Source organism: Zalophus californianus, chromosome 10 (assembly GCF_009762305.2).
Source record: "Zalophus californianus isolate mZalCal1 chromosome 10, mZalCal1.pri.v2, whole genome shotgun sequence".
NCBI lineage: Eukaryota > Metazoa > Chordata > Mammalia > Carnivora > Otariidae > Zalophus > Zalophus californianus.
Genome location: NC_045604.1, coordinates 66,444,238 through 66,459,642, shown reverse-complemented (window position 1 = coordinate 66,459,642; position 15,405 = coordinate 66,444,238). Strand labels below are relative to the sequence as shown.

Genomic DNA, 15,405 nt, shown 5'->3' with positions numbered 1-15,405 from the left:
CAAGGAAGAAGCCACTCATCATGTACAAAGATCTTCAATAAGTTTAACATCTGATTTCTCATCAGAAACCATGGAGGCCGTAAGACTGTGGCATGACCTGTTTAAAGCACTGAAGAAAAGAAATCCTGTCAACTAAACATTTTATATCCAGCAAAACTATCCTTCAAAAATGAAGGACAAATTAAGACCTTGTCAGATGAAAAAGCCCACAGGGCATTCATCACTAGGGCACATCTGCCCTGTAAAAAAATAAATGGTGTCCTTTAGGCTGAAATAAAGGGACAGTAACTCAAATCCACATGAAGGAATAAGGAACCCTGTAAAGGAAACTATATAGGTAAATATGTAAATATATAAGTATAAGCATATTTTTTGTTTGTAACTCTTATTTCTTTGCCTGATTTAAAAACAACCGCATAAAGCAATGATAAATCTGTGGGGTGGGCAGACAATGTATAAAAATGTAATTGTATGACAATACCAACCCTGGGCCGGGAGGGAGAATGGAGCTATATAGGAGAAAAGTTACCGTGTATTATTGAAATTAAGCTCCTACTAACTTGGACCAGGATGTTTTTTTTTTTTTTTTAAAGATTTTATTTATTTGACAGAGAGAGCACAAGCAGAGGGAGAGAGAGGGAGAAGCAGGCTCCCTGCTGAGCAAGGAGCCAGATGTGGGACTCGATCCCAGGACCCTGGGATCATGGCCCGGGGCCGAAGGCAGCCGCTTAACCGACTGAGCCACCCAGGCGTCCCTAACTTGGACCAGGATGTTAATTACACCCCAGGGCAACCACCGAGAAGACAGAAGGGCGTGGCCAACTGTGTCACCTGCCAGGGACCGTTTAGACGAGCCCCGAGAACTGACTGCTTGGTCTGGCAGCATGGAGATCCCAGGTGCACTGGTCTGGGGGTCGGCTGGGTAGGGCTGACCAGATGGGTTCAGGCAGAATGGGAGAGAAGGAAGTAGAGAAAATGAATACAGGTAATGCTTCCATGAATTTTGCTGAAAATGGAAGCAGATAGATGGGGATGGGGCAAAGGGCGAGAGGTAGCTCATTGGTTTTGCACGCTGGTGGAAAAAAACTAAGTGCCATCTCTGTGTCATTAGGAAGAATTTTGGAAATCTCAGGGGGATTACTGGAGCATCATGCTTCTCACCCGAATGCCCCAGGCACTGGCGTCTTGGGTTACTGGGTGGTATGCATACACGTTCGCATGTATGCACACACACACTGCAGGATATACTAATATCTAGAGGGCAGGGCGGGAGGCAAGAGAGGCCCCGCGAGCCCCGGCCGGAGCGGAGAGCTGACAGAGGGTTCGTCCCGGGGCACACACTACCCCCCCGCCCTGGCCCGGCACCGCGCCCCCTCCCTCCGCCGTGGTTTCCCAACTAGGGCAAAGAGCAGCGCAGAGGGAAGGGCGGGAGGGGCTTCCCCCGCCCCACCCCGCGAGCGCTGGACGGCCTCCCATTGGCTCCCCTCGCTCCGCCCTCGGTCCCCATTGGCCGCGGCGCGAGCGCACAGGCCGAGCGCGCTGCTCCGCACCGCCCAGCGTGTGGCCAGTCACGGCGGTGCGGCCAATGGGAGCGCCCACGGGGCGGGGCGGGGCCGCGGACGCCGGGAGCCCGGGCGCGGGTGAGTAGGTAAACAGATCCGGGGCTCGTGGGGCACCGGCGCTGTGGTTGGCGAGCGCGCGCAGGCGGCGGGAAGGTGACCGCGGAGCTCCGCTTCCTGCCGCAGGGTAAGGCTGTGGCGCGTCGGCCGCCGCGCGCTCCGGGGGCACAGCCGGGCTCGCCTTCCACCCGCGCGCGCCCCTCCCGCGTCCCGCTCCTGGGCGGCGGCTTCCCCGTGGCAGTTCCGCCCGCCCCGGGCCCAGCTCCGCCCGCCCCGGGCCCAGCTCCGCCCGCTGCGCCTGCCTCCCCGGGGCGCCCGCCCGGCCTCCTCCCCCTCCCGGCTGTCTCAGGGTCTTCGCTCCCAGACCCTCCACGCTGTGTGCAGGGGGTCTGCGTGCCGCTGGCTGCAGGCTCGGGTCACAACTCGGACTCCCGTGGCCCGGCCCCGCTGTCGGGTTTCTTAGGTGGGGGTTTGGGGTGTACTTGGGAAAGGGGGCCCTTCTTGCTCCTTTCATCCGTTAGCTTTTCCTGGGTACACCTTCATGCTTCTCCAGGCCCTGGGGGCCCTGGGAGAGGTTTGGGCTAAATTGCCTGAGCTGCTGCCTGTCCCTAGTCTCAGCCCCCTACCACACGCAGTCAGCCGGTGGGCCTCGGGGACGGGGAATGCTGCCAGGGCAGGTCTGGGTGCTGGGGCTCTCCACGTGGCTGAGACGTGCCAGCCTCCTGAAGGGCGAGAGGCTCTCCACTGGCCGGGCACAGCCCGTTGGAATACATGTCGTGCTCACTGGGGCCTTGGGTGTGCGTGACGGAAGACCCAAGAGCCGGGCCTGCAAGTGGTTGCCAGAGGATCCGAGCATGCATGATACCAGCCTGCCAGTTGTCCTGTTGTGATTGGACAGGTCATCCTGGCAGGAGGGCCTTTGTCCTGAGACGAGGGGGTGCTCTAGGTTCACCAGAGCAGCATCGTTAAGACTCTGGCAATGGTTCTGGGTATTTTTTCAGCCTTGCAAATAATGCAGGCAGTGCAGGGTTATTAGAATTTTTGGCCTGACCTTGGGCACCTCAAAGGAAAAGTGACCCAGATGGTGTGAGCACTTCCCTGTGTGTCTCCTGAGACAGGGCTTTCCAGTTTTCAGACTCTTGATGTTTGGGCTGGACAGTTCTTTGCTGTGGGTGGGTGACCCGTGCGTTGTAGGATGTAGAGCAGCATTTGTGGCCTCTGTCTACTAGATGCTGGAAGCAGCCCCCCACCCCAACACCCACACTAGTGTGACAACCAAAAATTTCTCCAGACGTTGCCGAATGTCTCCTAAGTGGCAAAATCGCCTTGGTCTAGAACCATTGAGCTAAGACTCTAAGACGAGTCTTTTTGTGCTGCCAGAAAGGCGTTCTGGGACCTGCCCATGCGCAGTTGAGAGGTTTAGGCAAAGGGTAGTGCTGTGCCCCCATCCTAAACCAGGGATAGAAGCTGTATAGATGGGCTTCCAAAGGGACCCCACCTCCGCACCTGGAGGGACAGGAGAGTGATAGGAGGTAAACTCATGGGCATTTACTTTGCCTGCTGGATGCAGGGCAGTGATTGGCTGGGTCCAGAATGCAAAAGAAGGAGAAGGCTGGTGGTTTCTATCTTTGAGACTTTGCAAGAGGGTTGGGGATATGCATGTGAAATAACTGTGGGACAGTTTTTAAATAGTGACCAAACAAGTTCAAGCTTCCAAACCCTGGCAGAAAGGCCAACTCTGTTATCCACAGGGTGATGCTTTAGTCATCTTCTTGTGTCTTGGGATGTGGAAAGGGGCCGGCCCTGGGTGTGCAGAGTAAGTGGCTGCATTTCAAGCCTATGTGTGGGGATGTCTATCTACATTTGCTGTGTGCCCCTCCACGAGAGCATGCAACACAGGCACATGTATCATTTGTAAAGTGCCTCTATGGTCGGTGGAAGCATCAGTGTCAAAGATGCAGAGAAAGATGCTTTACTTCTGAGTATAGGTTTTGCCTTTAATATAACCTGGAATTTATGTCCCAAGGTTCTAAGTACTGAATCGGTGGGGATGCAGAACAGCTGAAAAACAGTGATTATTGCATAGAGCAGGGAAGAATATCCCAAGCCTCTCCCTCCCATGAATTCTCCTGTCTTGTTCATTGATCCTGTGGGTATGTATCAGGATTTTCCCGTAACATTCCTTGGTCAGTTAGGTGGTCTTCTGGGTGCCCTCTGTTGCCATTAGAAAAGGATCCCGACAGAGAGGTCACTTCTCCTTTCTCAAAAAGAAGTTTAGAGAAGTCCAAACTTGGCAGGATAGTTTTCCGCCAAGAGCCATGGACACTGAGTCATTATCTTTGTCAGTTGAAACAAGAGCTGTGTGCAAAATTAGACAGGAATATTTAGATACAGCGTTGTCTTGATCTGACAGTGGCATCTGGAAATAGTTCGTGCATTCCTGCCGAATAACAGCCAGGAACTTGGAACCAGTGGAAGGGAGAGAGTGGTGTGGGGAGCTCAAGGGCCCGCATCTTCAAGAGTGGCGCCTCTGGGACAGGGGGAGTCTGCAGACCCTGAGACAGGGCCAGGACCCTGGATGCAGGACGTGAGAGGGGGCTTCTGCCCGCACTTTGCAAAGCCGAGTGGGTACCCACTGGTCCGTCTGTAAGCATGTTGTTCCTTGTGGGGTTCCAGGCTCCTGAGCCCTTGACCTCTTGCTTTGAGGTCAGGGGCCCACAGAGTATTTAAAGTTAGAAATGACCCTGAAAATGTCTTTTTATTCTTCATACTTGGGAGTGATTTATTTTCAGTGGGTGGATGTAGAAAAGATTCACGAGAGAGCCAGGTGTTTTTCGCTCAGATCGGCAAGTCAGGGTATTGTAGAATAGTGACTGTTCTCTTGTCCCAAGAGCCCTAAACTTGTGTTTTTTTTTTTTTTTTAATGTCCTCCTATCCCATCTGGGCTGGGGCAGAGGGGCTACATTTGGTCCAAACCTGGAAAATCCTTGTGTACTCTGAGGGTCAGTGCCCCTCCACATCCTGCCCCTGAGGAAAAGCCCACTCTGGAATTGTAGGCGGATCTGGTTTTTTACTCCTCATTGAACAACTACGGATGGATTGACTGCATCAGGCATGGCATTGGGAATATCGAAATGAACAGCACTTGGGTCCCTGAACTCGGGGAACTTGTAGTAAGGGGGGGTGCACATTCCACCTCAGGGCCCTCAGTGTGGTTTGGACTAGGGGCTCTGGGTGCAAACTGTGAAGGCTTCTTGGAGGAGTGTTGGGGGGAGCTCTGAGGATGAGCAGGATTTCAGCAGGAAGAGGCAGGAGTTGGGGGTGGGGGGCGGGGTCAGGTGTCAGTGCTTCAAAGACTCCTTGTGGCAAAGGACCGGGTTTTATTTTTTCCAAGTTTGTTGCAGAGCAGTGTGTTTGCAAAGCACAGTAAACATGGCACGGCAATGCTAAATTGCTGTGGAAGTTTCTAGGCGCTCACTCCTGGGGGATGTTAGCAGTCCAGGGACCACCACGTGCTCTGCCCTTAATGGTTTGGGTGAGTTTGGGTGAGGCAGAGCAGTGCTTCCACACATTTTCTCTCAGCACTGGGGTCAGGAGCCAGGAGGGCTTGGCTCCGTACTCCTGGCAATTTTCAGCTGGATTTCTTTCAGGCCAGCTCATGAGTCCAGCTGCAGCCCAGAGGGCCCCCAGAGAGAGACAGAGAGAGTGACAGAGTGAGCGTGAGCTCCCTGCCCTGATAATGTGCATAGTCCGGGCCAGACTATGCAGGACCCACAGGGGGTACAGGCCCTCTGCTGTGGGGACCCAGCGTGGAGCACAAGCTGCTTCTGCTGGAGAAAGGCTGGGAGGAGAGTGCTTGCTGGGGCCGGAAAGATGGGTGCTTTTCCCTGGGAGAGGAGTGCGGGGAGGCTGAGGCCGAGTGGGGGCAAAGGTCTGGTGGCCAATGGACGTTGCCATGGGAAGGGTGCCACGGTGGGCTGGTGTGTGCTGAGCAGATGGAAGGCGGGTCAGGGTGGCCAGGCAGGGAGCCCAGTGAGGCAGTTTGTGAGAAGTGGGGGTGGCCTGCGTCTCAGGTGGTGGATGGCGGGGCAGGGGGCAGATGGGGAGGTGGAATGTGAGGCATAGATTCAAGAGAATAGAAATCTGTGCAGGTAGAGGGTCTAGATTCAGGGGCTGGTTGGATACTAGGGGCTGAGGTTTCTAGTTTTGGGGAGGAGCTGGTTTGGGGGAAGACGGTGATGTTAGTTCTAGACATGTAGGGGTTGAGGTACCTCTGGGACTCACCTCCTCTTTTTATTAAGATATAATTTGCGTGTGGTAGAGTCACCCTGTCTAGTAGGTGGTTGTGCAGTTTGAGAAACGCATAAGGTCTCGGGGCGCCTGGGTGGCTCGGTTGGGCAGCGGGCTCAGGATTTCAGCTCAGGTCCTGATCTCGGGGTCCTGGGATTGAGCCCCGCATCAGGCTCTGTGGTCAGCATGGAGTCTGCGTGAGATTCTCTCTCTCCCTCTGCACACCCCCTTTCATGTGCATGTGCGTGCTCTCTCTCTCAAATAAGTAAATCTAAAACAAAAACAAAAACAAAAACAAATGCGTAGGGTCCCATAACCATTACTACAATCGAGGTATCGAAGAGTCCCGTTACAGACACGTTCCCCGTGCCCGTTCACTGGTGGTGTGGGACTTCGAGGGGTGCTGTGGCGTGTGCGGGGAACGGGGTTGGTTCTAGAGGTGCGCCGGCGGTTGAGAGGGTCTGCGTGGGCTGAGAGCAGGGATGGGCGGACCTAGGACATGCCTGGGAATAGGGAGCACCGGTCAGCAGGGGGATTTTTATATTTGGCACAGGAAGGCTGAGAGAGGGTTTGTGGATGTGAGAGGGACCGTTTTCCTGGAAGGAGAGAGTGAAGGCACAGCTGGGTGGGGAGAGTCCCGAGTGGAGGAGGGGGGAGGAGTTGGGATGGGAGAGGTGGGCCGGATCTGAGGGCTCTGAGATGTAGGCTTGAGGGGGTAACACAGCACATTGCCTCTTGGGGGGAGCAAGGAGGCAGCAGGAGAATGAGTGAGGGCCCTCCCCCCACTGGATGGGAGGGGCTGGGTGGGCTGGGGGTGCTTGAAGAGAAAGCCAGGGGGGTGTCCTGTTGTGTCCTCCTGCCTGCCAGGCCCTGCCCCTGCCCGCCACTGAGGAGCTAGCTCTTCCTGGTGGGTGAGTGAATGTGTGTGTGTGAATACGTATGAGTGCATGTGAGTGCAAGTGCGATTGTGAGTCTGTGAGTGTGCCACTTTGAGTGCGAGTGCACAAGCGTGTGCATGTTTGCATGGGTGAGTGCGAGTACATGAGTTGTGTGTGAGTGCAAGGGTGTGAGTGTGAGTACACAAAAGTGCATGGGTATGTGAGTACAAGAGCAGGTGAGTACGCAAGCATGAGTGTGTGAGAGCGTGAGTGCTTAAGTGTGTGCGCTGGTGGGTGTGCATGTGTGTGAGTACAAGTGTGTGAGTGTGGGCATGAGTATGTGAGTGTGGTGTGAGAGTGTGAGTGCACGAGTGTGTGCACATGTGGGTGGGTGTGAGTGCGAGTACTGAGTGTATGGGGGTGTGAGTATGTGAGTGTGGTGTGAGTGCATGCATGTGTGCACGAGCATGTGTGTGAGTAAGTGTGGCAGAGGGGCAGGGAGGTGGGTTTCCCAGAGGCCTGTGTCCTGAGACCAAGGCTGCCCCCTCTCCCCCCGGGGGAAGCAGGGTCTGTCTCTCCGCAATTGGTCTCTACAGTGCCTGGAAGGGGCAGTGCTCGGTTCTTTAGAGCATCGTTCTTCCCAGACCCTGTGACCTCCCCGTGTTCAGAACAGCCTTGGCCATGCTCCCAGGTCGGCCTCCTGTGCTCCAGGGATGAATGGGTCCTAGTCTCTGGGAGCTGGAGACCATGGTGGGCAGTTACCCCGTTCTGTACAGGAGGAGATGAGGAAGCGCAGGCCCGAGGAGGAGAACAGGTGTGCCCGAGGTCACACGTGGCGGCTGTCCCTTGGTGGGGGGCGCACCATCCACCCTCCCCTGTCCATCTTCCCCTGTCCGCCATCCCCACCCTGCTCCCGTCAGGGGACTAGAGGCCTGGTGATGATGTCCTGCCATCAGCGGGACTGGATGCAAGGTCGTGGGGACTGTTCACACACACACGACTCTTCAGGTGAGGTCCAGAGCCTGTTAGCAAGGGGGATGACACTATGCTGTTTGTGTGGGGTCTCAGGGTGGTCTTGGACAGGACCCCCGATTCTGGGTTCTAGATGTCAGGGCTCCGTCAGTTAGGGAGTACCCTGGGTTCAGTTCTGGAGGTGGCCCCCGTGGGGAAGAGAGAACAGGGTAAGAGAGGTCCCCTCTCCAGGAGCTCACTGCACAGTAAGGGGGACGGGACAGCTACACAGGGTCACACAGACCATCTGGAGGTGACCTCAGGCCATCAAGAGATACGGGAGTTTGGAGAAAGATGAGGGTGGCCACTCTGCACGGTGTACCATTCCATCAGGGTGGGTAGGATTTGGGCAGAGGAAGTGGTATTCCAGGGGGAGGAGGCACATGGAAGTAGGAGAACCTCTGTGTGTGTGTGTGTTTGCACACGTGTGCGCATGTGCACGTGTGCGTGCATCGGGGGAAGTCCATTCTGGCAGAAGCACTGGGGCATGGGGGGGGGGTTTGACAGTGTCCCTGCTGATCCTCTTCCCATTTCTGTCCCTGAGTATGGTTGTCCGTCGAGGGTGGTTCCTTGTCTGGGCAAGGTCCCTACTTTAAAAAATACCGGGCTTTGCATACACCTGTGCCAGCATCCCTGTCTGGGCTGTGTGTGGTATTCGGAGGGGCAGCTAATAAAGACTGGTACTGGGTGTTGGTGTGGCGATCTGAGGACCACATACCCAGCATCCCCTTCTGGCTCATGCACACCCCGAGGTGGCCTTCAGTGTGGGGCTCCTGCCTCTTTCTGCCATTTGTGTCTGAGACAAGAACCAAGCCTGGCCCCGAGGGGCTGGGCTTGCTGGTGCTGGGAGTGCAGGTAACTCGGGAGCTTTCCAGAAGGGGCAGTCTGGCCAGATGGCCTTTGAGAACCCTGCCAGCTCCAGAATTTCTATGACTCATGATTTCTGCAACCAGGTGGACACACTTTTCAGGGCATGAACCTTACCGTGTCTCCAGGAGACTGTTGATTTAAAATGTTGATTTACTCCAAATCAAAACCTCAATGAGATACCACCTCACACCCGTCAGAATGGCTAAAATTAACAAGTCAGGAAACGACAGATGTTGGCGGGGATGTGGAGAAAGGGGAACCCTCCTACACTGTTGGTGGGAATGCAAGCTGGTGCAGCCGCTCTGGAAAACAGTATGGAGGTTCTTCAAAAAGTTGAAAATAGAGCTAGCTACCATATGATCCAGCAATTGCACTACTGGGTATTTACCAGAAAGATACAAATGTAGGGATCCGAAGGGGTACGTGCACCCCAATGTTTATAGCAGCGATGTCCACAATAGCCAAACTGCGGAAAGAGCCCAGCTGTCCATCGACAGATGAATGGTTAAAGAAGATGTGGTATATATTTACAATGGAATATTATGCAGCCATCAAAAGGAATGAAATCTTGCCATTTGCAACGACGTGGATGGAACTGGAGGGTACTATGCTGAGTGAAATAAGTCAGTCAGAGAAAGACATGTATCATATGACCTCAGTGATACGAGGAATTCTTAATCTCAGGAAACAAACTGAGGGTTGCTGGAGTGGTGGGGGGGGTGGGAGGGATGGGGTGGCTGGGTGATAGACATTGGGGAGGGTATGTGCTATGGTGAGCGCTGTGAATTGTGCAAGACTGTTGAATCACAGATCTGTACCTCTGAAACAAATAATGCAATATATGTTAAGAAAAAAAAAAGATAGCAGGAGGGGAAGAATGAAGGGGGGGAATCGGAGGGGGAGACGAACCATGAGAGACGATGGACTCTGAAAAACAAATTGAGGGTTCTAGAGGGGAGGGGTGTGGGGGGATGCGTTAGCCTGGTGATGGGTATTAAGAAGGGCACGTTCTGCGTGGAGCACTGGGTGTTATGCGCAAACAATGAATCATGGAACACTACATCAAAAGCTAATGATGTAATGTATGGTGATTAACGTAACATAATAAAAAATAAATAAAATGTTGATTTACTGACGTGGGGGCAGATTTCTTAGCTGCTCTTCTCTCAGCCTCCTGGGCAGCAAGGAAAGGGCCGGAGCCTGCGGTTAGGCCAGGGTGGAAGGGCCAGCACCCGACGTCTTTGGGACTTTTGGGAGATTTCTCCTCCTTGCTGAGCTCTCTCTCCCCAGTGAACAGGGACGGCACCTGTTGTGGGAGGGCAGGGGAGTCGTGTAAAGTGACAGGCACACAGACGGGACTGTAAATGGTCGCAGCTTGCGACTACGATTTCACTGGAATAGTAAACGTGAAATGCAAGTGTTTTGAAAGATGAAGAGGGTGAAAGCTGATGAAAAGCATTTTGAGAGTGGGGGCTCTTCCGTGGACTCAGTGGCACCCAGGCTGTGTATCAGACTCTCAGGAGTGGTTTGGATGTTGAACTGAGCCGTGGAAGGCATGGGGCATGTTGATCCTGAGAGCCGGTGGGACTCTGTCATCGGGAACAGGAGTGTGTTTTGAGCTGGCTCTGGGGTAGTCCAGCCCCAGGCACAGCACCTGACACGTGGTTGGCACCCAGGGCTGTTTGTGGGGTGCCTGAACTAATTATGTTAGAAGAATGATCTGGAAATTATTCTAGAATACAGCCCGCCCCTCTTCCCAACCCAGCGATTTGCCTTTTAATTTTTTTTTAAGATTTTATTTATTTATTTGTCCCCAGAGAGAGAGAGCGAGAGAGCATAAGCAGGGCGAGCGGCAGGCAGAGGGAGAGGCAGGCTCGGGAGCCCGATGTGGGGCTCCATCCCAGGGCCCTGAGCTGAAGGCAGACACACTTAACCGACTGAGCCACCCAGGCGCCCCGTGATTTGCCTTTCAAAAAATGGCCCCTGTATTCGTTTCCTGTGTCTGCTCTGACAAATTACCACAAACCCAGCGGCTTGAAATGCTGCAGATTTACTATTCGACGGTTCTGGAGGTCGGGAGCCCGAGGTGGTACGTCAGCAGGGCCCGTCCTTTCTGGAGGCTCTAGGGCAGAAGTGACCCTGGCTTTCCTGGCCTCCAGGGGGCGGCCTGCCTCCCGGGGCTGTGGTTCCTGCCTCCACCTGCCTGACACCTGCACCTCAGCCTCTGCTTCTGTTACACCTCCTGCCCACCCGGACCTGCCCGCCTCCCTCCCATATGGACCCCGGGATGGGAATTGGGCCCATCTTGATAATCCCATCATCTTAAGGATCTTTGCCTGAATCCCATGTGCAAAGCCCCCTCTGCCACGGTATCTGACATTGTCACTTGTTACAGGGCTCAGGGCGTGGACATGTCTGTGAGGTCATGACCCAGCTTGCCACCTTTCAACACAACCCTTTAAATACTTGATTTCACTTTAAAGGAAACTTCTCGACCACAGCTCCAGGGTCCCCACCCAGGGTCCTGTCCACCTTCCTGGGTGACAGTGCAGTGACAGTAGTCATTCACGTGGTCACGATCAGTCCGGGTGTCGGTGGGGAAGGATTCAGGGGGTCAGAGACGGGAGCCTCCCACAAGGGCTCGGGGTTGGGCTGGAGAGAAGAGGCATGCATGTGCCGGAGACGTGCAGGGCGGGATCTGGTCGACCTGGAGGATGAGGGCAGCGAGGGAAGACTCCTCGAGAGCTAAGAGTCAGCTCAAGTCCTTGAGTAAATGTGGTGTGTCCGTACATTTCAGGGTGCTTCGCCTCTCCTTCTTAGATTGGACGTCCTAACAGTTTATGCTGTGATCTCCAGGTGAGAATCAGGTTATAGGGTGGTTCAGGAGCAGGCCTGCAGTGGCCGGCTGGTCAGGGCAGAGCTGATTCCCAGGCCCCGAGGCTGCCTCATGTGCACAGGCCTCCCCTGTCTGCAAGTTGGGTGAGGTGCAGTTTAGATGTGCAGAAGCCCAGGGGCGGGCTTGCTTGCCGGGGCTTGGAGCGGTGCTCACTCTGCACCGGTGTGAGTGGAGGCTGGATGGGAGGCCCGGGTCCTCACTGTGACACCTCCAGCCTCAGGCCCAGGAGCTTGGGCATCTCGTGTTGATCCTTTAGACAGCTGGGAGCCATTTGAGCAGGGGGTTGGCATGTTGAAGTGGATTGGGGAAGATTATTCTGGTGGTAGAGTGTGCCATGGCATGCAGAGAGGTCATCATGGGGATCAGAGCCCCCTTCCCGCGCCCCTTCCCCCCCCGCCCCGCACTGTCCGTTCCTCCCATAAAATACCAGCGAAAGCTTCCTGTTTTCTCCTCTGGGAGTGGCACTGGCTGTGATAAGGATCACCAATGGGTGTTTCTTTCTAGCCTCCAAGTGGGCCCCTGGCACCACAGCATGAAACAAACTGCACTGGTCCCCGGGAGAGGGTGAGACTGCCGTCCCTGAGTCCGATGTGACACTGTACCCAGCCTGAGCGCTCGGATATAAATAAGTGGGACTGTCTACACTGCTGTCATTCATGCACCCTTTGGTCTCCCCAAGGCTGAACCTCCTTCCAGAGCGTCTCTGCGCACAGTGGTGAACGCCTACTGTGTGCCAGTCCCTCGGGGCCCTAAGTGCTGCTGTGTGGATTACCTAACCCACTCCTGTGGGGAAACTGAGGCACAAAGAGACACTTTGGTGACTTTAGTTCAGCAGCAAAGTCAGGATTTGAACTCGGGGTGCCTGGCTCCGGAGCATCTTGATGAGATAAACACTGTTTTTAGGTTTTAAGCAGAAAACTTTGGGGAGTTTTTATTTTATTTATTTATTTATTTAAAAGATTTTATTTATTTGAGAGAGAGAGCACAAGCAGAGGGAGAGACAGGGAGAAGCAGGCTCCCTGCTGAGCAAGGAGCCTGATGTGAGACTTGATCCCAGGACCCTGGGATTATGACCTGGGCCGAAGGCAGCTGCTTAACCGACTGAGCCACCCAGGTGTCCCTGGGGAGTTTTTAGTCAGCAAATGAAATTGCTGTCAGGACCCCGTGCTTGGCAGGTGGGCATTTAAAAGGCCCATTTGTAGTCAGTCCCGTTTGTTCACCAGAAGGAGGAGGGGCCGCTCAGGACCCCCTGTGCCCCCCCTGTCCCCCACCCCCCATGCTCCGGAGCCCTGGGCATCCTTGGGGCGGGGGGAGCTTCTCCTGCTGCTTCTGTGAGCCACCCATCCCCCAGCCTGGTGCCCATCTGGGGGCAACACTCCGGGAAAGCCTGAGACTGTCTTAATCCCCCAGCAGGCGGAGAGTGGAGGCTGACCGTCTAAGGTACCTGAACAGTCTTCAGCTTGTTTTCTCCTCTTAGCTGCTAAATGGCTGTCTGGCTCCTGAGCTGATAGACTCAAGTCCTTCCTGGCTCCAGTTCTTACAAGTAGCTTTGTGACTTTGGCCAAGTTATGGAACCTCTCTGTGCCTTAGTGCCTTCATTTCAAACATGGACATAGTAACAGCACCTAGCTTATAAGAATAATTGAGGGAACACTTAGCTAACAGCCTGGCGGACGATAAAGTCTCAGGAAGTTACAGCAGCTGTGGTTAGTGCCCAGCAGCTTGGAGACATTTGGGGATGCAGTGAAACTCACTGGAGGAGAGTGTCCGAGTGCCTGCTGCCCAGCAAGCCCTTGTGTGTGCTAGCACACGGGTGTGCGTTTCTCACCAGCTCCGAGAAAGAGCCCTCAGGTCTGGAAGCAGCTTCCGAGGGAACAGGACATCCTCAGCCTGGAAGATGCCCTGAGGCCCTGAGGCTGGCTCCTTTCCTCACCATGCATGACTCTCCTGGCAAAGGGGACTTCCTGTTCGACGTGCGGGTTTGGGGGGCTCTGGGGGTGACTGGCAGCTGTGGGGACTGCGGAGCCCTAACGGACGGGAAGGTGACTTTCCAGGTCCGGCTGCGGGTATCGGACGACAGGGGCTGTTTGTCTCTGTCTCTTCCTGGTCCTTCCTCATGTATTCAGTTGCCAGCACATGAGGCTGTTTCTGAAGCCGCTGGCAAGACGCTGGGTGGCCCTCACCGGCCCGAGGCCTGGAGCTCCTGCGAGAGTCCAGTGCTGGCCCCTGGGCATGATTTGGAAGGCCAAGGCGAAGGGCACAGCCACAGAAGTTCATGGATTTGGGTCCCGAGGTTTGAGTCTCTCTGACTTACACGTTCCCTCGGAGTCCCTTTGGGAAACAGTCACCTGGTGTTTCCTTTTACTTAGAGTAGAAGGAAAGAGGCGAAATTTTAAGCACCGTAAAGGAGCTTTTCAGGGCCCATGCAGGCTGGAAATTGAGAATGTTCCAGCCCAAAGTAAAGCTTAGTCTTGGCTGGGAGGGGGCAGAAGGTCACGGGCGCCCCCACCCTGGGGCCTCCGGAAAAGGACATTCAACAGCCCCGTGGGAAGTGACAGTCCTGAGTGGTGGCCCTGTGGCTCCTTGTCTTTAAGCGCATTCATTTCTTTTCTAGCTTCTTGGGGCAGTAACAGGAAAAGAAAGGGCAGGTGGAGGGTTTCCACTGATGGGCCGATCCAGGCTTTGCGGAAGCGCAGCACTCTGCTCCCTTTCCCCCTCATCGTCCAGAACAGGGGGTCTCGAGGGTGGGGTTCCAGCGTGAGCAGCGGCAGCACCTGGGAATGTGTGAGTCGGGCGGGTTTCCAGGCCCACCCCAGACCTACAGACCCAGAGCCTGAGGGCGGGCCCAGCAGTCTGGGCTTTCACAAGCCTCCTGGGGGACTCTGCTGCGCACTAAAGCATGGGCAGCCTGCCTCCTGCCAGGCCTCCCAGGGGCCTCTGATTCCGAATCTAGATTAAAGCTGCAAGCAGGTGTGAGCCCGTCCCAGCTTTCTTGAGCCTTCAAGGGAGCAGCTGAGTTCATTCTGTTTCCTGAGTATTTATGACCCGCCTGCTGTGTGTTGAGCACGAAGCTTGGCATTGGAGACACGGGGAGGGGAAGGCAGGTGTGGTCCTTGCCCTGCTCTGGCTGACAGCCCCTTGGGGGAGGAGACAGTGACTCAGGCAGATTTACAGCAGGCACTGCTACACTGGGGGAAGGCCGGGCTGGGGGTGGGGTGGGGTGGGGGGTGCGTGCGTGGGTTTTTGGGGTGGGACGTGTTGGGGGAGGGTGTCCCAGAAGAGGTGGTGTTTGGGCCAGGAGCTGGGCGGTGGGGGAAGAAAGTGTGATCCTCTGCTGAGGCTGGCAGGAGAGCTGGGCTGGCCTGTCTGGGACACGGTGAGTGGAGGGAACAAGGAGAGCAACTGGGGTGCGGGCAGGCGGGGAGGTCAGGTCATGGGAGTCCTTTCAGCCCCTTAGGAACCTCAGAGAGCTTGGGACGTTAAGGAGTGGTTTGGGAGTCAGGGCCGGGGACTAGGGGCAGGCGGGCTAGCTAGGGGCTGGGGAAGTCATCCTGCTGGGAGTGGCCCGGGAGTCCGCGGAGGTGAGGATGGGTTTGAGAGAAGTGGGTGGTGGCCCCATTCCTCAGGATGGGGAGCATGGGGGTGGTGAGGGCCATTTGATGCCGGTGGGACGTGGGGGTGACGTGTGGGGCAAATGGCTGGATGAAGCTTCACACACTCCCCAAGACAAAGAGCTTTCTGTGCAGCTTCCTTTGGGGTCCTTCGCCCAGCCCTCCCGAGGCTTTGGGGCCGCTCAGGAAATAGAGCTACCCGGCTTTGGTCAGACGAGGCTGCTCGGTCA

The 15,405-nt window shown here is 55.4% G+C and overlaps 1 protein-coding gene across 3 annotated transcripts in view; it reads left to right on the top strand.

The window, feature by feature from the left end:
- Positions 1–1,590: 1,590 nt before the first annotated feature.
- COQ8A (coenzyme Q8A) overlaps positions 1,591–15,405 on the top strand; it is a 40,020-nt gene continuing 26,205 nt past the window's right edge. The window contains exon 1 of one of the 3 annotated variants that reach the window (XM_027612782.2): positions 1,591–1,640. The gene's annotated coding sequence lies outside the window, so the exon portion shown is untranslated. Of the gene's footprint in view, positions 1,747–14,849; positions 14,941–15,405 lie in introns of those variants that run through there. The other 2 variants (XM_027612780.2, XM_027612783.2) reach the window with 2 other exon arrangements.